General features: G+C 33.8%; 1 long non-coding RNA gene across 1 annotated transcript; it reads left to right on the top strand.

Annotated features, from left to right (window-relative positions):
- Positions 1–20,749: 20,749 nt before the first annotated feature.
- On the top strand, positions 20,750–23,430 carry LOC107863518. Its single transcript, XR_007053134.1, has 2 exons — positions 20,750–21,855; positions 22,988–23,430. It is a non-coding gene; the product is annotated as an uncharacterized LOC107863518 (long non-coding RNA).
- Positions 23,431–25,262: the final 1,832 nt, after the last annotated feature.

The raw sequence follows: 25,262 nt of genomic DNA, 5'->3' as shown, positions 1-25,262 counted from the left end.
CAACTTAACTTTCTCCATGGCCTCATACAAGGCATCAGTCCCAAATATAGCGGACTCACCCACTTCAAACCAATTTATGGGTGATCTACATCTCCTCCCATAAGGAGCCTGAAATGGAGCCATTCAAATGCAAGCATGATAACTGTTATTATAAGCAAACTCAATCAATGGCAAATACTCATCCCAACTACCCTTGGAATCAAGAACACATGCCCTCAATATATCTTATAGTGTTTGTATGGTCCTCTCTGCCTAACCATCTATCTGAGGGTGGAAAGCTGAACTAAGATGCACTTGGGTACCAAGAACCTTCTAAAAAGCTCTCCAAAACTGGGAAGTAAACTAAGTACCCCTATCTAAGATGATAGATAAGGGGACTCTATGCAATCTGAGTAACTCTCGGATATACAACTTAGTATAATCCTCAACTGTATAAGACGTGTGAACTGACAAGAAATGCGCTGACTTAGTAAATCTATCTATAATAACCCAAGTCGAATCATGATGACGACGCAAATAGGGTAAACCAGTCATAAAATCCATATTCACCTCTTCCCACTTCCAAGTGGTAATACCAAACTCCTGCAACGTACCACCAGGTCTTTGGTGTTCTACCTTAACCTGTTGACAAGTTGCACACTTGGCTACAAACTCCACTATATCTCTCTTCATACTACTCCACCAATATATTTCCCACAAGTCGCGGTACATCTTGGTAGCACCTGGATGAATAGAATAACGCGCACCATGTGCTTTCGCCATAATTCACTGCCTCAAATCATCAACACATGGCATACACAATCTGCTATGGTATCTCAACACACCATCTCCCTCTTGGGAGAAAACCTCTACCTTTTGGTCTTTAACCGATTCCTTTAGTTTGACCAAACTAAAATCCATGTCTTGTTTCTCCTTTACTTCTGAAACTAAGGAAGATTCGTAACTACTCTGAACCCAAACATTACCTTCATCTAAATCAACTAACCTAACACATAATATAGCTAAACAATTAACTTCTCGAGCTAGCTCTTTATTATCTTTCTCCACATGGGCAACACTGCCCATAGACAATCTACTAAGGACGTCTGCCACTACATTGGCCTTGCCTGGATGATACAACACACTCATATCATAATCCTTCAACAGCTCCAACCATCTTCTCTGATGGAGATTCAACTCCTCTTGAGTAAACGCATACTGCTAGCTTTTGTGGTCCATGAACACATCAACGTTCACACCATACAGATAATGTCTCCAGATTTTTAAGCAAACACCACATCAGCTAATTCGAGATCATGGGTTGGGTAATTTTTTTATGAGGCTTCAATAGTCTAGAGGCATAAGCTATGACCTTACCTCTCTGCATCAACACACAATCCAAACCAACTCTAGAGGCATTATAATAAACAACAAAGTCGTCTGTACCATCAAGTAGTGCTAGAACTGGGGCTGAAGTGAGTCGAGTCTTCAACTCCTGAAAACTCTTCTCGTAGAAATCTGACCATTGAAACTTAACTTTCTTTTGGGTCAATCTAGACATAGGATATGCAATAGATGAGAAACCTTCAATAAAACGACGGTAATAGCTGGCTAAACCCAAGAAACTCCTAATATCTGATAGAGAGATAGCTCTAGACCAATTTCTTACTGCTTCTGTCTTTTAGGGATCCACTCTAATGCCATCGGCGGAAACATATGACTGAGAAAGGCTACTGACCTTAGCCAAAATTCACACTTGCTGAATTTGGGGAACAATTGATCATCTCTAAGAGTTTGCAAGACAATTCTAAGATGGTCATCTATGAATACTATGACAAATATGTCTAGATATTGTTTGAACACTCAATTTATGAGGTCCATGAAAGATGCTGGAGCATTGGTTATCCCGAAAGACATGACTAGAAACTCAAAATGACCATCACGGGTTCTAAGGCTGTTTTTGGAATGTCATATTCCCTTACTCTAAGCTGATGATAGCCGAATTTAAGGTCTACCTTTGAGAAATAACTTACACCTTGGAGTTGGTCAAATAAATTATCAATTCTAGGAAGAGGATATTTGTTCTTGACTATGACCTTATTTAGCTGATGATAGTTAATGCACATTCGCAAAGAACCATCTTTCTTTCGTACAAATAGGACGGGAGCGCCCCATGGAGAAATACTAGGCCTGATGAAACCCTTATCTAAGATATCTTTGAGTTGCTCTTTCAACTCTTTAAGCTCCGAGGGAGCCATACGATATGGAGGGATAGAAATAGGCTGAGTATCTGGAAGAAGGTCAATATCAAATTCTATTTCCCTATCAGAAGGTATCCCTGGGAGATTTTCTGGGAAAACATCAGGAAAATCATTCACTACATCGACTGACTGAACTGTTGGAGTCTCATACTTAGTGTCTTTAACTCGAACTAGATGATAGATAAAACCTTTAGAAATCAACTTTCTAGTTTTAAGATAAGATATAAAATTACTCTTGGGAGACACTGAGTTACCTGCCCACTCAAAGACTGGCTTATCTGGAAACTGAAACTTCACCACTCGAGTGCGACAATATATAAAAGCAAAACAGAAATAGAGCCAATCCATACCAAGAATAAGATCAAAATCAACCATATCTAACTCTATCAAGTCTGCTAACATGACTCTATGAAGAACAGTGATATGACACTTTTTGTAGACTCGCTTAGCAACAACTGACTCACTACTAGAGTAGAAACCAGGAAAGGCTCAGGGATCTTTTCGAAACTTACCTAAAAATTTACTGCAACTAATGGGGTCATATAAGAGAAACTCGACCCAGGGTCTAACAATATACAAATATCAAAATAAAAGACACGAAGCATACCGGTAATCAAATTTGGAGAATCCTCCTGCTCCTGGTGGGTAACGCATAAAATTAATTTTGGCGCTGACCGTCACCAGTACTAGATGAAGCGCCCTGAGGAGGGGCTGGGTGACCTAGAGGAGCTGGTGCACTATTAGCCTGAGTCTGGGGACGTGCATCCCTATTTCCCTGTTTAGCATATGGACAATATCAAATATTGTGTCCCAACTTACCACAGTCAAAAAAACCTTTTTGACCAGCCAAACACTCACCAGGATGATTCTTACCACACTTAGCACACTAAGGATAACTAAGCTTACTACCCACACTACTTTGAGATCTAGGCATAGAAGACTTACCCCACTGTTTCTGCCTGTTTCTAAGTATAGGAGCACTAGCTGAATAAGGTGCGGGCATAGATGAACGATTCTGAAACTGCGAACGATTTTCTCCTCCAGACCTATTCTGACCATAATCAAACTGCCCTGTTCTAGCTCTCTTATTTACTCTCTCTCTCTCTCCTTCATCTTTTCTACCTCAATCTGCTAAGCATGCATCATCAATCTAGAAAGATCCATGTCTTTATTGAGCATAGCAGTTCTACACTCCTTAACCACCAACCCAGACACACCGGTCAAAAACTTACTCATGCTTGATCTAGAGTTATCCATCTGATCAGGGGCATACTTAGACAGTTGGTTGAACTTGAGGCAATACTCTTTCACTGTCATAGAGCCCTGCCTCAGATTCATAAACTCTTCTATCTTAGCTTTCCTCATCTCAAGTGGGAAGAACTTGTCTAAGAACACATCTTAAAATATCTGTCAAGTCATGGGAGCTGCATTCTCCCCTCTACTCTTCTTCCACATCACTACCCAATTATAAGCAACATCCTTCAGTCTATAGGATGCTAATTCTACACTCTTTTCTTAAAAAACATGCACAATTTGGGTGATTTTCTTCACCTTATCTAGATAAAGTTGTGGGTCCTCACCTGCCTTCGACCTAAAGAATTCTGGTGGGTTCATTCTCATAAAGCCTCGAATTCTAGCTACGGCTAAGTCCTCATCTTGCTGAGGTGGGGCTGCAGCCTGACGGTTACCCTAAATATTTGCTGTCGCTGCTTGGGCTAGCACCTTAAAGACAGCCCGAAACTCTGCATGTCACACAATCTCATTTAAAAGATCTACAGGCTAAGGTGGATGGTTATCATTTCTATGGTCATTAGCTCTACAAGGCGGCATATTTTGTCATAAAAGAGCATGAGTTAATAGAAGATATAGACAGCTGTAAACACGATGGATTATGAAAGAAAAGATGGTTTCCTAAAATGCTTCATAGCCTCTTGCTCATAGATGTGGCGCACTTCACACTGATGATCAAGACTCTATATAACATGGCTTGTCTGACTCCCTGGGACTTTCTAAACCTTAGGCTCTAATACCAAGTTTGTAACACTCTGAAATCTGATTCTCGGGATGCCACACGATGCTCCAAACTACAAGTAGTCCTGAGCTAACCCTGGCTACCTTCTACTAACTCTGAATCTCAAAATAGGGAAAAATGAATATATGATACTGACAAATGCGGAAAACCATCTAAAAGTTAGAGTATTTATGAAAATGCTGATCACATCAATCTGATAAAACAAATACTGAACGATCTAAATACGACATCTAAAATCTAAGACTGAATCTAGTAGTTCGACAATCCTTTACTAATTGAATCTAGAGAGTCACTGGGACAGGCCCCAGCTGACTCAGACTGTCTGAAGAGAATAATAAAAATATTTACTAGCAACTGGAAATCTGAATAGCTAAGTCCCCGAACTAAGAGGACTCACTAACTACAGGGATGTAGATGAGATGCTCAAAAATCACTCTCGCTGTTGAGACTGAGCACCTGAACCTACATTATGAGATAATGTAGCACATAGACATATATGTGGATCAGTACTCTGATGATGTACTGTGTATATGGGGGTGCATTCAATAAGTAAATAATATCATCACAGTTTATAGAAAACATCATGCATGCTAAATGTAAATGACTCACGGAAGCTTGAGTAATCTTTAAACTGAAAGTCAAATCATGAATAATAAAACATGTAATCTAAATCTTGTGAGTCATTACACTTAGTTCTGAAATTTGTATTCTGTTCTTGTTCTCAAACCATATAGGCTAAGTGAAAAAAGGCTCACCCTTTATATCTGAAAACTAAAAGTTGTAATTCTGTAACTGGAATCTTAAGTAAAGTAATATATGAGTAAGTTTGTGAGCCTTTACACGTAGTTTCTAAAATCTAGAAAATACTTCATCTTAGGGATTTAAAGAAATTAGTTTATCTTAAGGGAGGTTCTCTTAACTGACATAAATCATGTGAGCTAAAATGGGTCCAATGTATCATCCTCCTAAGGAAGAAACCTCACTTGGGGAGAGGTGTCATACTTTTTCCAGGGAGAATAACCTACCCATATGATCGATCACAAGCTAAATCTGTCATCCATATAGAAATGGAAATAATCTGATAATCTGTACATATGTTGGCTACATAGTTCTGTGGAAGTAGGATGGCTAAACCCACACTCCCCACTCGGTGCTATATACAAAAAGATAGGGTCGATTGAAGTTGACCCAAGTTTAAACGCTCACCAAAAATCAATCGATAGGAAGGCTTCCAACTTGTCCTTGAGTTAGGGGGCCTCTATGATCTCAATTCATGCTCAACTAGATTCCCACACTATATAATTGATTGACAAACTACATTCACATTGGATCTATGGCTTTTGGATCCTTTATGCATAGAAATAACGGTTTACGTCCTAGCCCAAAATGCAGGGTGTTACAATATACTAGGAGAAGGATCATGACACATGAAATTAAATATAAACCATGGAATTAGATCTTACGCACGTAGGAATGACTTCGATTTCTAGCTCGAAAATGTGGGGATTTACATTATCTCCCCCTCGGGATCTTTCGTCCCCGAATGATGGGTAGGGACCTTTGAGGATCTAAAAGTGTAGAATAAAGAACGTAATCTCGCATTGGATAATTGTCCTTAATAAAACATACAAAGGCATCAAACGAGTTTCATGATAACTCCAAGTGAAATATGCAAGCACGAAACATGGGATAATGAGACTTACAAAGGGATTCCCTGATCTTGCACAAGGGTTCTATGAGTCCTAATCATTTCAACATAAGGCAGGGGTTTATTTAATGATAGTAGGCTTGATTTACATTGGTACCATCACAAGATAACAAAACTTGACATCGGCATGATCTCGGCATGTGTTCTATGGCACATGGTCAAAACATTGTAAGGCATGAATTTTTTCCCTAGACTCCTCGGCTCGATTAAGATTGGTACAAGACATGAGATGAGATTCCCACAGGACATAAGAATAGATTAGAAACATTCTCTACCTCAAAAATACTTCAAATAGACTTACACTTGGATTCACTACTCATCCACGCCCCGAACAATAATTAACATACTCCATATTTTCCAACTTACAATTCTCCCACCATGCATCTAACCATAAAATTTTGAGTCACACTACAAAAGGGCTTTTACGTTGAAACCTAACCCAGAGTAACAAGATGCTAACTTAAGCTACAGTGACCTATACTCTACATCCCATTAAGAAAAATACTTCACCTTATCACTACCATAAAACACCCTTGAGTTTTTAATCAAGGAGTGCCAACTACATAACCAGTGATTTGCATTTTCATCAATTACAACATTCAAGCCTATCATTACTACACCCACTTCATGGATCTCCCCACTAAGACCATCCAATTCAATCATTCTCACTAAGATTTTTGCCACATATCTCCTTCTTAACTATCTCTCATAATGAAAGTTCATCTTTTTCTTCTCCTTTCCTCTCTAGCCTTAACTTAAGAACTCATATAAGAAATTTTCACCTTCAAGAACATCTACTCCCTTACCTAACACATTACTATGCCTCCGCAACCACTATCATACCAACATACGAAGGTTCATTGAGGGACCCGAGCATACACATCATGAATGAAAGAAACACTGCTCAATTATAACTCATATCTGTTAATCTACTCAAGGCGGGACATGAAATGAAGATATGATAGATAAAATAAACATGAAGTTCTCCATATATCAAGTGTTTGGATCATAAATAAAGGTTTGTTTGGCATAAACACAACATGATTTCTTTGGACAGACCACAGTGAGGAGCATGGATGCACATATTATGAGGTATATGGCATAAGGCTGAAATTTATGTAGTTAAAACTAATACAAGGATAGTTACTTGAAGCGATTGGTCCTCATTTAAAGAGCTGAAATTTTCCATGAGTTTGGATAAACTTTATCACTTTGACTAAGCCCGACATAGGATGAATCGGTGACATGTAGAAACACTTTTTGTTAAGTATAATCATGATAAGAGACATAGATTTTCATGGATCAAGAACAACATAACATATGGCTTGAATACATGAAAGAATGGATTACTGAGAGACATAATTGCTTCTAGTTGGGAGGTCAGATCATGAACATAAGTCAATAGAGAATTCAAACCATAGGCGTAGGCATGATTTGAACACATGACATAGGACATTAGTAGAATAATCTCTGAAATGGAAGTAGGAGGAGTATGCTTGAATAGAAATTGATTTATCATGATTCTTACTTGAAACTTGACACCATAAAAAGATTTAAGGTATGAATACTTGGGGTATTACATCTCCCCCTTGGATTTAAGCCATCATTCTAAATTTGTGGAACCCCTCAATCTAAATCTTTCTTGGAGTAACAATGGAGGATCTAGATTTCTTGGGGGAGGAGCTTTGGAGTTCTTAGGGTATTGCTTGAGAGAAAAGAAATAAAAATAAGCCTAATGTGCTTAGAATAGGCTTAAATCCTATGTTTTGACGGATTAGGGTGGGGAAAATGACTCATTTACCCTTAAAAATACGGAATAAAATTGCAGAAATTTCTCAGACCGGACTGGCCAGGGCACTGCGGGCTAATCGCCTTGAGCTACTATTTTGGAGTACCAAACATGCCCTTACGTTTGTTTGAAAATTCCAAACTCATCCGAGATGCACTATTGACTCCCCCAATCGTGAATCAACTTAAACATTAACTTTTGAAGGTCGGTAAGGTTGCAAATAGATTCTTCAAAGTTTGAGGGCTTAGGAAAAGACTACGTCCTAACACTTAGCTGAAAATTTTCTAAATTTGGGACCTTTCTTGGCATGTTCTAAAGGACTTAGACGACTAGGATTTTTATGGGGTCTTACAATGCACGTAAATAATAGAACTTAATCCAAACGAATACACCTGAAACTGTAAACCCCACTGCTAATACTTCCATCATCTCCCCCTTAGATCAAAGTCACCCTCCCAGACTTGAGAATATAAGCTCTTGTCAATCTATAACCACAGTTCTCAATACAATAAGGGATGTTGGTACACACACGAACACAAACTTCCTTCAAGAATTTTACATAAAGACACTAAATTCTTTCTGGGTCATCCCCCTTCATGGATACTAATCATAACTTCCTCTAATCCCAAAGTCACCAACTTATGACTAACATTATTATGGGAATGGACATTCACGTTTCTAAATACTTAATGATCCATCTTCAATTCATTAGAATACTATTATTACACCTCTAATCACATAACCTACAACTTTGCAAAAATCTATAAGACTATACCAAGGGCGCATATTGCCTACCTACATTTCCTGAATTCAACTTTAATGAACACTATACAACAACTCCCCAGAATTCTCCGTACTACAAAATTAAAAAACACAAGCCAGGTGTACATGACACTTATACCATACCACCTTATCCAACAACATACTATCTGGGGTTCAACTTATTCCTATATGACTATCACTCTTATTATCTTAATGAGTCAACCACAATTTATCATTTTTAACACTAGTCCTCAAGTATATATATCACCATTTATCCACTCTCTTTTTCACAAATTGCCAACCTAGGCCATTTCACACATCACATCCAGCCTACTAATTAATTCCCACAAATATGCATCATCAATCTCGACCTACTATTCTCACCACTACAGTCCACATCTAAAATTCAAGCCTATTGTCTATCCTCAATTATATACCATCGATAAAGCATTCCACATACTACACTAGTCTATCAAATTAGGAAATCAACCCAAATACTTCACTTCACTTAACTACTACCTACAATCAAAACCCTGCCATAACCTCACTATTACAATTCAAAATCCACTACATACCTTCTTGCATGAAATACTAGTTACTACTACTAAAGAAAAATCATCAAAAAGGGGGAGGTTAAAGTCACATGCTAGGATAGTCGATCTTAATCTTATAATATAACCCACTTCAATTTTATCAGCATATTCTAATTCTTCACATCATACTTACTTACCTAGTAATACATCACAATGATCTTTAAAATTCAACAAACACTAATGAGCCTCTACCTACAACTTATTAACTAACTTACCCTTTTCACTTACCACTTGTAAATAATTTCTACAACCACCATAACCATCCATTCTGAGATTCTCCCTATTTCAAATAGATAAAAATCATAGCCAGCCACTTCTTTCACAGACTACCATACAGTCTACAAATATTGCTATACATTAGTCTATCACTATACGATGGCAACCCACTCCTTAATCCATGATTATACAACTAAAACTATTTATTTATGCAAATGTCACCCTCGCTTTGACTGCTAACCTTGTGACTTCGTGTCACCAATTTCTAGACCATCTCACCACCAATAGGTCATGATACTTCAACATACACTACTACTTGGGTGAAAATACAGTTCCAACATTCTGCTACACATCATTATCCTCAAATATGACATCCGCAATAAGAATTTTATTAAAGGAGACTGAATGCACTCCATACCTCAAGCTCAATTGCACAACACAAATGGGGGTATATGCTTAAATAAACACACTTTAAAGCACTCATGGATTCCTCTCAAGTCCTTGTGAAAAATTCATAACTTTATGGACAACTCAATCAGAGAGAACCATATCACTGGGAAAGCTAAACTCTTAGACTTGTATCGCCTCGACAGTGAGGCATGACCCATGAAATTAGAATGAGGAATAAATTTGGATAACTTTCTTATGGATGACTCTATAGCACGAACTAGAGTATGAAAGAATGGGAAACAACTTCTAAATGCCCGGTAGCCTCCTGATTATAAGTGTGGTGTACAACACACCCATAAACAAGACTCCACTAGACACGATTTCGTAGAAACCTTGGGACATTGAACCGTGCTCTGATACCAAGTTTTTTACGACCTGAACCGGGGCCCTGTTCGTGATGAGCATCCCAAACCATGAAGGTCCGAGAGCCTTTCTAACTTGTAATCACATATACCATTCATATATAAAAAGAAAATGTGGAAATATGAAGTAATACAGAATAATGTTCTAAGTTAATCATATCGATACAAAAGAAGATCCATCAACATCTAGACAACATTTGTTTCTGTCTGCAAAATCTCTAATACATACGAAAATTAACAAAACTGCCTGAAACTGGGACAAGGCCCCCAGTGGACCTAAATCAAAATAAATAACAAGTGACTAAAAAGAAATAGGCCTTCTGGAATAAAGAAGGCTCACCAACTGTACATTTCACTTCTGACAAGTCAATCTACTGCTTAACGGGACCCCAGGACTATGTCTCAGAATCCTGAAATAGAGGGGGTCAATATAGATGTGCTGGTATGCAGAGTAATCCAAAATAATGTATTTATATATATATAAAATAGGTGAGAGCAAGTCATGAAACATCATGCATCATATAGTTTAAAATACATAGGCATTCTTTGATAATCATAAAACCTTCTTGTCAATACAGTTCTATTCTTTGTATTAATTCTGAGTTAGGTGGTACAACGTACAAGTCTACAACCTCACAGGCTATATGGAATCCACCCTTAACTCAGCTGCCAAGCTCTCAACCCAAGTTTGTCGTAAGAGTTGGAGTGTCTGAGTCTAATAAGCCACAGGGCACTAGGCCAATGTATAATCCCTCTAGGGGACATAATAACCCGTATCGACAAAACACGATTTTGGATAATGAGTTATCTGAACTCGTGCCTTCTTCAAGTAACCACCTAACGTCTCTTCATGCCCAATTTTAGCCTTTTCTGAACATGTATCTTTCTGAATTCAAAATTTGTAAGTCTGAGTGAAATTTGATTCTATTCTAGTCTGTGTCTGTTATAGCATTGTCTGTATTGGTGTCAACATACCAAGACTTGCAAGTCGTATTTCTAAGCCATAAAATATTATGTCATAATATTTTCATTCAAAACATAAAATTTGGACCACCATATCATTCAAGCAGTACAAGAGAATTCATACATCAAAATATATGTCAAAATATGCAAAGAATCTTTCTTTTCAACATTCAACAAATATGTGGTGGTCATGTATTTTTGACAAACCATGCGATTCTTTCATTATATGTCTTCAATATTTATCAATGTATAAAACTCCATCTCTTTAATTCAAAATCATAATTAAGTCATAAACAAAATCAAGATATTTATATCATGTTACCAACAATGCATCTCGAATAAATCATATCTTACAAAAATAAGAAGCTTGCAAACAAGAGAGGGATTTCCAATAGATCATGCTCTCGATTCATTATTCAAATTTATCAAAACACATACATACATACATACATACATACATATATATATATATATATATATATATATACTTATACATGGTTATAAATCAAGTTTGGGGGAAAAGCCTCAAGACCAAAACAATAATGTCATTAAAGAATTCATAAAGCAACATTGTAATATAAATTCTAAAACCCCTTCAAAATTCATGATTTCACAATATTTAAATGTTGTTGAAACAATTTTCTTATGACCATGTAGTTTAGAAAACCCCACATACCTTAGATTACATAATTAAGGAGTAAAACTTGATTTATTGATTTGTTCCTTAAAAATATTGAACTTAGAGGTTGGTTCTTGATTCCTTGTTCTTGGGAAAAACCCTAATTTTGATGTTATGGATGAATGAGGAGTTATGTGATTTTATTTGATGTAATTAGGTGTTAAAAAGGGTGGAAAAAATACAAAAATCCCTTTAAAATGGCTTTAGATTGCTCAACAGAGGTGCGGGACGGTTTGGGCGACGAACCATCACCCTGGGGACGGACCATCCCTTAAACCATCGCTTTATGGACAGAAAATGGGCTTACTGCCTCAGTTGCGACGGTTTGTCGCTGGCGCGACGATCCGTCGGCCTTTCCGTCGCACTTTGGCAGTTCGGATAGCTCACTGTAAAATGACCATAACTTTTTATCCCAATATTATATTTAGAAAAAATTGATGGCGTTAGAAAGAGGACTCAAAGACCTTTCATTTGATATATATTAGGCCCTCTAATTCATTATATACAAAAAGTTAGGGTTGATTGAAGTTGACCCAAGTTTAAACTCTCACCAAAACTCAATCGATAGGAAGGCTTTCAACTCGTCCTTGAGTTAGGGGAACTCTATGATCTCAACTCATGCTCAACTAGATTCCCACACTATATAATTGATTAACACACTACATTCATATTAGATCTATGGCTTTTGGATCCCTTACGCGTAGAAATAATGGCTTACGTCCTAGCCTGAAATGCGGGGTGTTACAATATACTAGGAGAAGGATCATGACACATGATTGAATATAAACCATGGAATTAGAGCTTACGCATGTAGGAATGGTAGTTTGATTTCTAACTCAAAAATGCGGGGCGTTACAGTATCGTAGCAATTTTGATTATAGTTAAGAGGGATACTAGCTGCTTTACACTAACAATAAATCATAGCTACAAAATTTTAACTCATCACCAAATATTACTCTCATAACTCAATACCAACTTATCAATAAACTAATTTTGTGGTCGGATGATTTTATGATTCATTTTTGAACAATTACTCGATAGTGACTTAATTAGAGGTATTCCTTATCATAGGTAAATTCTTATCGTAAAGCATGACTTCATGGTTTAGAAAAAAAATGTAAGTCTAATTTGTGAATTTTTGCTTTTGATGTGATTTGATCATTTTTGCCCTTTTTGTTGTTGCTTCATGTTATTTTTCAGGTGTGGGAATAATTGATATAATTTTCAATGCCTTTGGAAGGATTTTGGGAGAGCTTGAAGTGTTTTGAAGCTTTAAAAGTTCCATAATTGACTTCAGTCAATATTTAATCTTTCGAATATATAGAGGTGATTTAGACAGTTTCATTAAATTCAAAATATTAAATTTGAGTTAGTAGTGGAGTCGGTTCGAGTTCGGAGCCTTTAGTTTGCATTTCGCCCCTGCATTTGAAAAACTAGTGGAAACTTCCTTAAAGGGGTCTAAGAGGTTAATTTATTGAAAACAATCTTTTTTTAAAAATTTATCGTTGTCTTTGAGATTGAAACTCGTAAATAACCTTGTAGCATATATGATTTATTTTTGTGGGATCCGATTAAATTTGGAGAGTCCGTTCAGAGCATTGTTTACTTGTGCCAACTGATATTTGGTGCAGCCGCTAAGCGGCCAAGGAACCAAGAACTGCTTAAGCAGCCTGGTACCACTTTAGCATCCACCGCTGAATATGAATCTTTTTTCTCAAATTTTCACCATTTGTGAACTTTGAGCTTTGGGTTTGGGCGATTTTAGGATTTTCATCACCATTTGAGATTGGGAAAATTTTAAAAACTTGCTATCATCACTTTACGTCGAATTGTATTCATCAAAACACTCTTTAATATTGATTCTAACACGAAATTTTGAGGATTTTTTTGAAAAAGCTTAAAAATAGTTTCTCGATTGGACCTCGTTTCTAACTCATTATTGCATGGATTTTCAACTGTAGATTTCTTTAACCTTGAATAATGAATTTATAAAATAAAATTATGATTTTATTCCTTTTTATTTTCAAACTCATTTTTCAAACTTGTTTTGGACCTGCTCAAATATGGGCTATATAGGTATCATTATCTTTTATTTTTTTATGCGTAAATGTTATATTTGAATGTTTAGTTGATTCTGAGGTCATTCAAAAGGGGAAAGCTTCATATTGAAGGACTTTCGGCTTAGATTTCGTCGTTTTGAGGTAGGTTATGACTTAACTTTCTTCAGGCCGAGATGAGTAGTTAATGAATAAGTAAAACATGCTATGAGGAGGGGAAAATAACAATGGGATATGATTTTTTGAGCTATTATATATTACGTGATGTTCGGTTGGGGACCTATTTTTTATTGTTGTTGACTTATGATATTATATACTGCATATTGTCCGTACGGGGACTTTATTTGACATCATTGATTTTATTTGTGCATTTGACTGTCTTATTTCTTAGTGTGATGTTCGTGTGAGAGCTTGAATAGATATTATAGGCTTTATTGAACATTGTTTGTCTTTATCACGATAGAAATATCCGAGTTATGGACTGATATGATATTAATAATGTCTTACATGAATGTTTATTTCAATGTGCCCAATTAGAACTGGTATTATAAATTATTGACATATTAATATGGATTTCTGAGCTCACTTATATACGTATTGAATGCATTGAATATCTTCATGCTGATTTGATTGTGAACATCATATCCTCATTGTATACGTACACATTTATGAGATATCGATACAACTGAAGAACATTAATTTTTGAAAGAAAATGAGATATTTGTGAAAATATCTAGACCGAGGGATGTGCCGGTCGGGTAGATTAAGACATGAGATTGAGATTGGTGAAAATTTGAGATAGTATATGGATTGCGACCCCTACCCCCATATGGATCCTATTTGGGAGAATTGAGGCTCGATAAGTTTATACGAATTGCGACCCTTTATGGATCTTATTTGGGAGCATTGAGGCTCAATAGGTGTATACAGAAAGTCATGCGATGACTTTCAACTAGTCACTTCATCATTCATTGTATTGCATTTTCATATCATGTATTGTTTTTATGTGTTAGTTGTTATGTATTTAGCTCCCATCTATACTTTTGTGTATGCTTGTCCCTTGATGTTTATACACACACACTCACACACACACATATATATATATAATATTAAAAGTGTGAAGGCCTTTAGAAAAGTGATTTGAACTTTTCGCCCCTCATTAAAACACTTTACAAAAGACAAAATCGTATTTTCACTTTTTTTTTCTTCAATTATTGTTTAATTATATATATAATTTTGAATCCTAGAATATGTGGGTTAGGATTTTAAAATATGGTAATGGATTAGGACTTTAAAATATGGTAAGTTTTTTTTCTTAAATTAGGACTAGGTTTAATTTTTATCATATTTTTATATTAATATATATTGTCCCGTCCCACGCTTGTATTTTGTGTTTTCTTCAACCATTGTAATTGTCATCCGCTAGATTAGTACGTTATTCTCTCTCTCTCTCTCTCTTTTGAGTTGTTTTTTCTTTTCTATTGGTTGCCGTGACTTATTATTTTTTCTTTAGCTTAGAGAGTGATTTTAAGTTTAACACACCATGCATTATTACATCTGTTTTGTTTGTGAATTTTGATTTCTAGGTTTGATATTCTCGTATGTTCGAATCTAACAACGTAATTATTTTTCTCATATATATATATGTGTGTGTGTGTGTGCGTGTGTGTGTGCTTATGATAAAATATCTGTTTTAAACTTTTTGTACTTCATTAAAAACCATCGTGATAGATAAAATCGTTTAATTTTAAATAATCAAAAGTTACATGTGCGAGGCACGTACAGCTAAACTAGTATATATATACATACTAGTATATATATATATATATATACATACGTACGTACGTACGTACATACATATATATACATACATACTTATATGAACGGCTAGTGGAGACGGTGTGAGCTACCGTTTGAGAACTTTTCTGCTTTCAGGTTGCGTGCTCATAGTATTTTCTTTTCTTATTTTATTTTCTACTTTGCTCAATCGGCCTATGATACCTACTGAGTACAAGTGGACCGTACTCACTCCTACTGTGCTCTTTCAGTGCAGATCCTAACACAAGTATGATACACGGAGGCTGATTCATGCGATTGAGTTAGTGATTCTTGAGGTACTGGCCTGCTCTATACTCTTCAAAGTCTACTCCAAACCTCCTCTATCTATTAGTTGTCTTTATTTCTATTATAGGGACAAACTATGTACTATTCAGAATTATGAGTTGTATTAGATGTTTTTACACTTGTGACACTATTTTGAATTTTTATGGTATTTTCTTCATACTTTCGCTATATTGTACATGTGTTGACCTGACTTCATTCTAGAAGTCTCATTTTGTCTTACTTTATATAGTATTTTGCATTTCTTTCTTTTTGGGTGCTTAACTCACTATCAAATTTGAACAACGCGATAGTGCTATCATGACCTCAAATTTTGAATCGTGATAAAAAAAATAATTAATATTTTATATTATTTACACAACACTATTAATGTAAATATTTTTTTATATTCTCAATGTATATAACTTCATTTAAAAAAAAATAAATGCTCCTATGATTTGGACCAGATGTTCAAAAATATATTTCTCAATTTCATCTCCAGCAATTGCATCTTAGCACATGTCTTTCATTTAAACATTGAGAAATACTATTAAGGTACATATAAAAAAAAATTCTACACAATTTTCAATATAAAAAAATATGGAGGATGAAATTCGAAATTTATATTCAAAGAATCACTTTATTCGACCGAAGAATAAGAAAAATTGTCAATCTTTTTGAGATAGAGAGAGTTGAATTGAATTTTTTCTATTATGTATGGTATAGTTTGAGTCATTAAGAAAGTAAAAAGGGTGGAAGCTCTTAGACAAGAGAAAAAAATTATCTCATTCACTTCGAGGAATGAATTAGAACAGATTCTTTAACTTTCCTGTTTTTTTTTATTAATAGTTCATTATTTTTCACCACCACAAAGAGATATGAAATTAATTCTAATTTTCTGAATACTTTTTGAACCAATCTTTCAATATTAATGTTGCATGAGCACGTTCAAAACATGAAATGGTAAAAATAAAAAAATAAAAATCTCTAGCATATAAGGACCAAGAATATTTTCGTCACATAATTTCAATTGATAAATAATCCTAAACATTGAACAATTATATTCATACATAAATTTAAAATCCTGTAGCTTAAATGGATCCAAACATAACTTGCTTATGGTGGAAAAATTATCTTAAAGTTCTTATGTCTATCTTTTACATCGTTCCACAGCATAACAGACCCTTAATAGTAAAATATGTCATTTTCAAACTCTTGTCGAGATGAGCAGATGAATATCATTTGCTTTAATACAATCTTGCTTTGGTGCTGGGGTTTTATATTTGATGGTGTTTATTGGATTCTTAACATCAAAATGAATCTCAACATCAAAAACCCAAGACATGTAGCTTTTATTTGATATATCCATAGTCAGATGGTCATATACAATTGTTTAGTTATTCAATTGTGTATTCTTCTTGTTTCAGCTTGATATGTAACGTAAATTTATTCATCTTTGTAATTTTTTTTAAAAAAATGCAATGATCACTTACTTTCACTATTTATTTTAATTGTGTGTTTCTTCCGAGCCAATTAGAATTTTTTTTTTTTAGCAATATAAAGTTAATTTTGTGAAAAAATAATTAATAGAGTATTCAGATGAGTATTTTTTTTATTTAGATGAAATACTTATTTTTTTTCCTGTTGTTTATCTATATCTATATCTATATCTATATCTATATCTATATAATATATTAAAAGTGTGAAGGTCCTTAGAAAAGTGAATTGAAATTTTTGCCCTTCATTAAAACTATTTACTTTAGACAAAACTGTCTTTTACCCTTCTCCCTACAATTAAATTCTACAAAATAAATATATTAAAATTTTCCTACAATTAAATTCTTCCCAAATTTAGCTCCTTCTTTCAACCGAAAAAACATGCTCAAATTTTTCTTAAAAAAAAAAAAATACTTAAAATTTTTCTTCCAAAAAAAAAAACTCAAAAGTTTCCTTTTTCCCAATGATGAAAAAAAACACCAAAAAAAAAAAACTCAAAATTTTCCTTTAAAAATAAAAAGTTCGAAAGTTTCCTTTTTTTCCAACGATGAAAAAAGCCGTAGTTTTTTTTTCAACCAAAAAAACACGTACAAAATTTTCTTTGATTTCTATGCTCAAAATTTTCCTTCCAAAAAAAACACGCTCAAAATTTTTCTTTTTCCCCTACGATTAAAATTCCCGTTGTTTTTCTAATCCTATTTGATTTCTAGTTGATTTCTTTCAACCAAGAAACACCGAGCTTTTCCTCTCCTTCTATATAAACGCGTGAACTTTTTTTTCATTGTTCATTGTTATAAATACCTGCAATCTTTCATTGTTTTTCGTCTCAGCACAATTTCAACAATTTTATTTTCAGATTTTTTGGTGTTATATCATCTCTCCCTTTTTACATGATTAATTTAAACACAATATTACTTGTTATGCCAACTTAAATTGCTTAGTTTAATTTAGCTTAATGTCTCATGTTAGATCAATATATTTTATTTTCTACTATTCGTAACTAACCTTCTTTATCTACTTCACATATTCAGGAATAATTCTTCTCATCTTACAAATCTACCTATATTATGAATTTCTACGTTCTTATCGTTCTATTTGTTGTTTTAGTAGAATATATTATAATTTTTGTTGCTCATATCTCTATTATTATTTTGTTATTTTTTATAGGTGGTAGATGAGTGTTGGACAACTTTGAAAAAAAAATTGTGTGTAAAAGTTAGATTTAATTGTATTATTTTGATGTCTCTATCATTGTATTATTTTGTTGCAATTTACAAATGGTAGATGAATGTCGATCTTTACATACTCAAAAGAAATTAAATCTAATTATTATGTTCATCTTTATTATTTAAACAGATATCCTATTTAGTGTAATGTTTGAACTCATCAAAGTGAGGTACACGCGCAAGGCGCGTACACCTAAACTAATTTTCTTATAAAGCTAAAGTCAATTAAAATAATTTAGATTTTCGTTATTTTTAGTCAAACAAAAAAAATTATAATTAAGCTAATTGAGTTACACAGTTATGCACTTTTATTTTATTTCTTATTTAGATACAATGGCTATTTGTTTGAACTGTCATTTTTTGGGTTAAATTTGCTTAAAATATTTATTACAACTCCTTATTTTTCTTAGTGAAATGATTTTTTTAACAGAATAATGTGATTTCAACTGTATAGTTCATATTATATCTTATAAACATGTAATAACTATCTATTTTAACAATGCATCTTTTATTTTTGCCTACAATCTGCGAAATAAAATTGATGCAAAATCTCGTTATTTTTATCTAATTAATTTTGTTGCATGAAAAAAGTAGTTCTAGAGATTTTATTTTAAAAAATAAATAAAATTGAATCGATTTCATTTTTTGAGAAAAGATATTATGTGAACAAAAAATTTATGTGGCAAACGAATGTATTCCACTCTCGAGATGTTACAAAGGTAAAGACTATCAAATATCCAAATTCAGATGAAAAATTAAACTTATTAAATAATTTAAGAGATTCTAAATAAAACGTGCAGAGATTTCTACCAAACCTAAAATGTCAGAATGAAAATTTATTCAATTTTTATAATTTTTTAATTGAATTTCTTGATAATAAATAAATGCATCAATGTCAAGTAAAAAAAAGATAAAACAATCGAAATATATTTCAATACATTAAAAATTTAATAAAAGTTGAGTCATCCCAAACCGTTCTCCCCCCGGCCTATTCTAATTTTTTCATTTATATATATGCTCCTTTTCCTCCTCCTTTCCGATGAACGTGAAGATAACGAAAACGAAGGACAAAATGAATAACAAGGCATGTAAAAGTACTATTATATCCATTTTTAACAAGCCTTGGATAAAATTAGCAGTTGAGCCAATCAGTTTACTTAAATTTATAATATTTTTCTAAAATACAAAATTATAATGAATAAGGGAGAAACTTAATGAATAAAAATTAGTGATTCATATAAATTTCTTAGTAAAAAATGTCTAGAAGAAATTCAGCCAGTAACTAATAATCCTGTTATACAGAAAAAGATAACTATAATATCCATTTTTTTTGATGAAATTTATAGTTATATTATTTCATCAACTAAAAAGGTTATCAAATGAATTGTAATTACAATCAAATACGAAACACAAGTTAATATATGCTCTAAGGTTAAAATATCATAACAAATCTTTAAAAAAGAAAAAAAAAATCCTCAATTACATAATTCTAAAATAAAAAAATCCCTTGAGACAGCTCGATGAATTTAATAGATCATTTTAGGAGGCCTTAGATCGAACCTATTTAATTCTTCAGTATGATGGTTGGTTGTTTACGGCAGTATCTATCATCTTTGTATGAGGTGAATATCAACAATACAATACATTCAATGACAAATTTGATCTGAATTATAGAGCTACAATATAATTAAATTCAAAAATGAACAAAATGTTGAATTGCATGTACAATGTTATTGCTTATTTTTTGTCTTTGTTGTTTATTTTTCAATTATTTTCTTAATAACCCTGAGTGGTAGCTCAGTTGGTAAAGGCCTGAGGACAATCGAGTCCCACCAGGGCCAATGGAGGCATTGAAAATTGGTCGCGCATTCAGAGCTCCGTGGAACTAGCCGGAGCTTCGCCTTGAAACAGCGAGGGCCGATGGATACAGCTAATCGGGTTCGCAAAGCGATACCCGGAAACTACGGATATAAAAAAAAAGAAATTATTTTCTTAATTTTAAAAGAAAGAGTAAGTAAGATTCTCATGAAACCTTCAGGCCAATACTTATCCAATCTTACGAAGGGTCGCTTTGAGGATGATTGGTTTATAGCAATCCGTCAAAGAAAATTCTTTGTGTCACTTTTCGGTTATCAACAACAAAATCAACAAGGTTCTAACACTGACTTATTAATTGCTCATTGATGATGATTTTTCTACAGCAACATCTGACACAAAATCAACAATTCTCATTAATAGCCTTCGAGGTTGTAGATTCAGTGTTAGATGCCCATATAGAAAAATTTATCGTCGGTGAGAATTTGATTAGTCAGCAACAAAACCTTATTGATGATGTTGTTGAACATGGAGACATCTCAAATAGGTAAATTGGTGTTGGAAGACAGCGAAAAAATTGACACTTCACCCAGATTCAATCATCACGTCAACTTACCATTTTTTTATTAAAATGAACTTGGATGGATGTCTACTTTCTTGATAAAACCTTTTTCCATATCCGAGATAGTGAAATAGAATATTTAAAACTTTTGAATAAGTAAGATGGATGGATCTAAAAACACTTTCGACCAAATTGAAACATTCTTGAATTGATGGAAGGAATGTTTCTAACGGGTGCATTGGTACTTCCACACACCATATTTCACACAATGTTGGCTTTTTATTACTTTTCATGTCTATCTCTTAAAAATGGGCGCCCACACACATTTCTTTTCTTTTCTTCTATTATTATTTTTTTTTCTACTAAGTTGAAGCACGGCTGAGGAGGTGGTTTCGACATGCTCGCTTATTTGTCATTAAACTCATACTGAAGGGCAATTTTGACTTTTTGTGATATCTGCCATGTGTCTTCACATCCAAACCTCAACAGCCAGCACATCAGTTGTTTCAGGACATATGTCAATAACTTTTCTGAATGGAAGGCTACGAACTGTACTGATAATCCCAAGATATGGCTTTCTTAAGCAAGTTCTTGGTTTCATATTAGATCTGGGGTTCACAATTATGCATTGAAGAAACAATCGGTGTTAATTTATGCATGTACTGATATAACTAGAGTTTTCCTGTTTGTGTGGTGGTTGGTTGATCTAAAAAGATTGCATTAATATGAGGTTCTTGCTATAATGGAAATTTGTCTGATCAACAAGATTAAGGTTGACAACAGATTTCATATTGGGTATAACAAGTTCAGTATCTTTATATATAACTTTGTTTTTGTAAGATATCTTAGACTTTGGATAATATTTTTTTATGCTATATGGATTGACAGTTAATTGCCACCATATCAATGACAATTGTACCTTTATCTTTACATTTGCCTCTCTCTGTAATCACTATGCCGTCGTGGCATGATGATCCGAGATATGAAGTTGCATATGGTTATGTTTGTCTGATCTCAATTTTCAATTCTGGTAAGCTTTGCAATTGGTGATAATTTAGGTGCACTCTATGTGTTGCAAGTTTCATCCTTCATGGGATTTGTTGGCATCATGGAAGGTTGGTCAACTTCACTTTAGTAAGAGTTCTTACGTGTATGTATATATATATAGAGAGAGAGAAATATAATACAGTTGGTGTTTAGCTTTTAAGAGAAGTTACTTTTGAGTTGGAGTGGCTCTGTTGTTCAATGTATTGGAAAGATAGATATGATTCGGTTGTGTAAGTTATGACACTAAAAGTTGCCCGAACCCGTTAATGAAATTTGTTGCTTAGATTTGATTTATGTATTATGTCTGCCTGCACTTCTTTTTTTCCGGATGAGCTTATGTGATTCCTCTTACATTTTCTGTAATATTCTGCAATAGAGTTTGTTTATCCTTTTCCAGTAACTAAGAGAGGGATGTGTATATGTGATACACCTAAATAAAGCACAATATCTAAAAAGGGGATAGTAATTCACGAGGTAGGTATCAACATGTCTTCTTCTTAGCTGATTCAAAACTCTCCAAAATCCACGTGAGTTTAATTCAGCAGACACCACATACACTTGTTCTCTAGAATGTAAAAAATCAATTGCTACATTTTTTTCTTCACGTAGTACCTATTCTTTTCTTCACTTCTCAGAGAAGGATGCCATTTTGAATTTTTTAGCTTTAGTTGGATTTGAATTACATTGATGCATTGCGTTGGCGTAGCCATTTGAATTTCAATTATCATTATCGTAGATAGATTTCAATCGGGTGGCACGCGATAACAGCAGACGTACCTCAAAGCGGTTTGACAATTTTATAATTATCGGAGAATTATGGGGAAATAGAAACATGACTTTTGTTGGACAGTAATTTGCTTTCAACATTCAAATGCTTTGTCATTTACAGAAGTGGTGAAACCTGAAGGTGATGATGGATAAAGCTTACAAAGAGCATGGTGAACAGAATGAATATTGTGGAAAAAATGCATAGGTTAGAATTTCGGGAGAGAGGTGGGGACAAGAATGAATGCCAGTACAGATGGGTGCAACAATGAATGCTACATAAGGAGAGGAGATATTGTTTATAGTTGATGCATCTGATTATTCCTACATTAGCATAGTAGAGAGTTGAGATTGGTTTAACTATCTGCATAATTACTTAATGTAATCTCCTTTATATGTGCAAATGGAAGTTGAGAGTTTTTAATGTTAAGGGTGCTTGTTATTGGCCCTATTAGAAGCTAATCAACTGATGAGAAAGTAGATTTACTGGAGGTATGCCATAGCGCAATTGGTTTCCCGTTTATGTTTTTGTTTTCTACTTAAAAAAGGAGATCATGTTTGTTTGGATGAGCCACTGTTATCTTTATTTTTCAACTTAGTGATCAAGATTGCTGAAGATCAGCTATTATATTATTTTCCCGATAGTAAAAAATTCTGTGAGAGTTAGCTGTCCCAGCCCCAATTATGCTCACAAGTTCGGAACTAGGGGGAGTATGAGCCTACCCCTCTACACTGCCATCACTTAAATATCAGGCTATAGTTAATGACATAGTTCGAACTTATGGCATGTGCCTAACCACACTTCAAGTGTTGTGTCTTTATTATTGAAACAATGCCTGAAGGCTACATTGAGTTGTCCATTCTAAGGCGGTCAAGTTCCATACTGACGGGCCTTTCCTCTAAGAAAACACTAGAAATATCTAGCAGTTGATCCCACAAAGTTACTTTAAACTTTACTCAGAAAGTCACTCAACTTTGCATGTTTTACTCAAAAAGTCACCTAACCCATTTTATTATTTTTTTAACTAATTTTTGTGAATTTTTTTTTTAATAACAAAATTTTGAAAAATATAAAATATCTATTTAATGACCTTTTAACCCTTTCTTTCATTTGATACCTACATTAAATGCTTATGTGGATATTTAAATATCTACAGTGCTGTTACTGCTTGAGTAGGAGAAGTTTTCTTGTCTGCTAATGAATTAGTTGCGGAGTTTTCAAGAGTTTCTAATGATGTTGTTGTTGTTGGCATCATTTAATTAATTTACAGGTTAAATTTTTTGAGGAGATACACAAATCAAGAAATGAAGGTATCAAATGTAAGTATCAAATGAAAGAAAGGGGAATGAAAAAAAAGGGTAAATGTAAGTATCAAATAAAAGAAAAGGGGAAAACAGTATGACAATCAAAACATAATAAGCAACAAATTATGATAATATCACAAGAAGGGACCATAATACTATGGCTAGTCAACGACGAACACCAACAAGTCTAAACCTTAGAGACGTAAGACAATACTCCTACACGACTGACTTTCTACCCTTGAGATGCAAGACAATAATTGATGTTGAAATTTAGTATAGATTTCATAAACAAATGTTGATTTCAAATCATAACTTGAATCTAAACCTTAGAGACGCAAGACAATACTCCTACACGACTGACCTTCTACCCTCGAGATGCAAGACAAAAATTGATGTTGAAATTTAGTATAGATTTCATAAACAAATGTTGATTTCAAATCATAACTTGAAACTGGGGTCTCAACACCTATGGACAAATACATATTAAAAATAGGATTGAAATTCGTGAATTTATAGGGTCAGAAGTTGAATACGTACATTATGCGCGTATTTATATCAATGAGTACAATATGTTTTTAAAATAGTCATTTTAACTATAGATAAAGAGAACATAAAATATTTATTATTTATTAAAAGAGGATTTAATAAATAAATTTATAGTCGATTTTAAAAGTCTAAATATTAGGAAAATTAACATAGAAGTGTACTATTATTTACATACATAGATCAAATAAGAAAAATATTTTGACCGGGTAAATTCGTAATATTAGAACGTCTGACATAATTCAAATAAAAACGACACAAGAATAAAAAATGAAGTTGATTTTATAATCTTAAATATTAAGACTATAATTAAATTACAAACTTTTCTAATATGTCTTTCTTTTGGAGGATAAAAAAGTTGTTAGCATATGACGTTAGAAGTTTGGTACTTCTACAATAGTAATACAAGATAATACCTTTTTCTTTAAATGTAGATATCAAATGAAAGAAAGGGTAAAAAAAAAAAAATGGATATTTTATATTTTTTAGAATTTTGTTATTAAAAAGAAATTCACATAAGCAAAAATTAGTTTAAAAAATAATAAAATGGG

Source organism: Capsicum annuum, chromosome 3 (genome assembly GCF_002878395.1).
Source record: "Capsicum annuum cultivar UCD-10X-F1 chromosome 3, UCD10Xv1.1, whole genome shotgun sequence".
NCBI lineage: Eukaryota > Viridiplantae > Streptophyta > Magnoliopsida > Solanales > Solanaceae > Capsicum > Capsicum annuum.
This window is presented reverse-complemented; position numbering and strand designations above follow the sequence as displayed.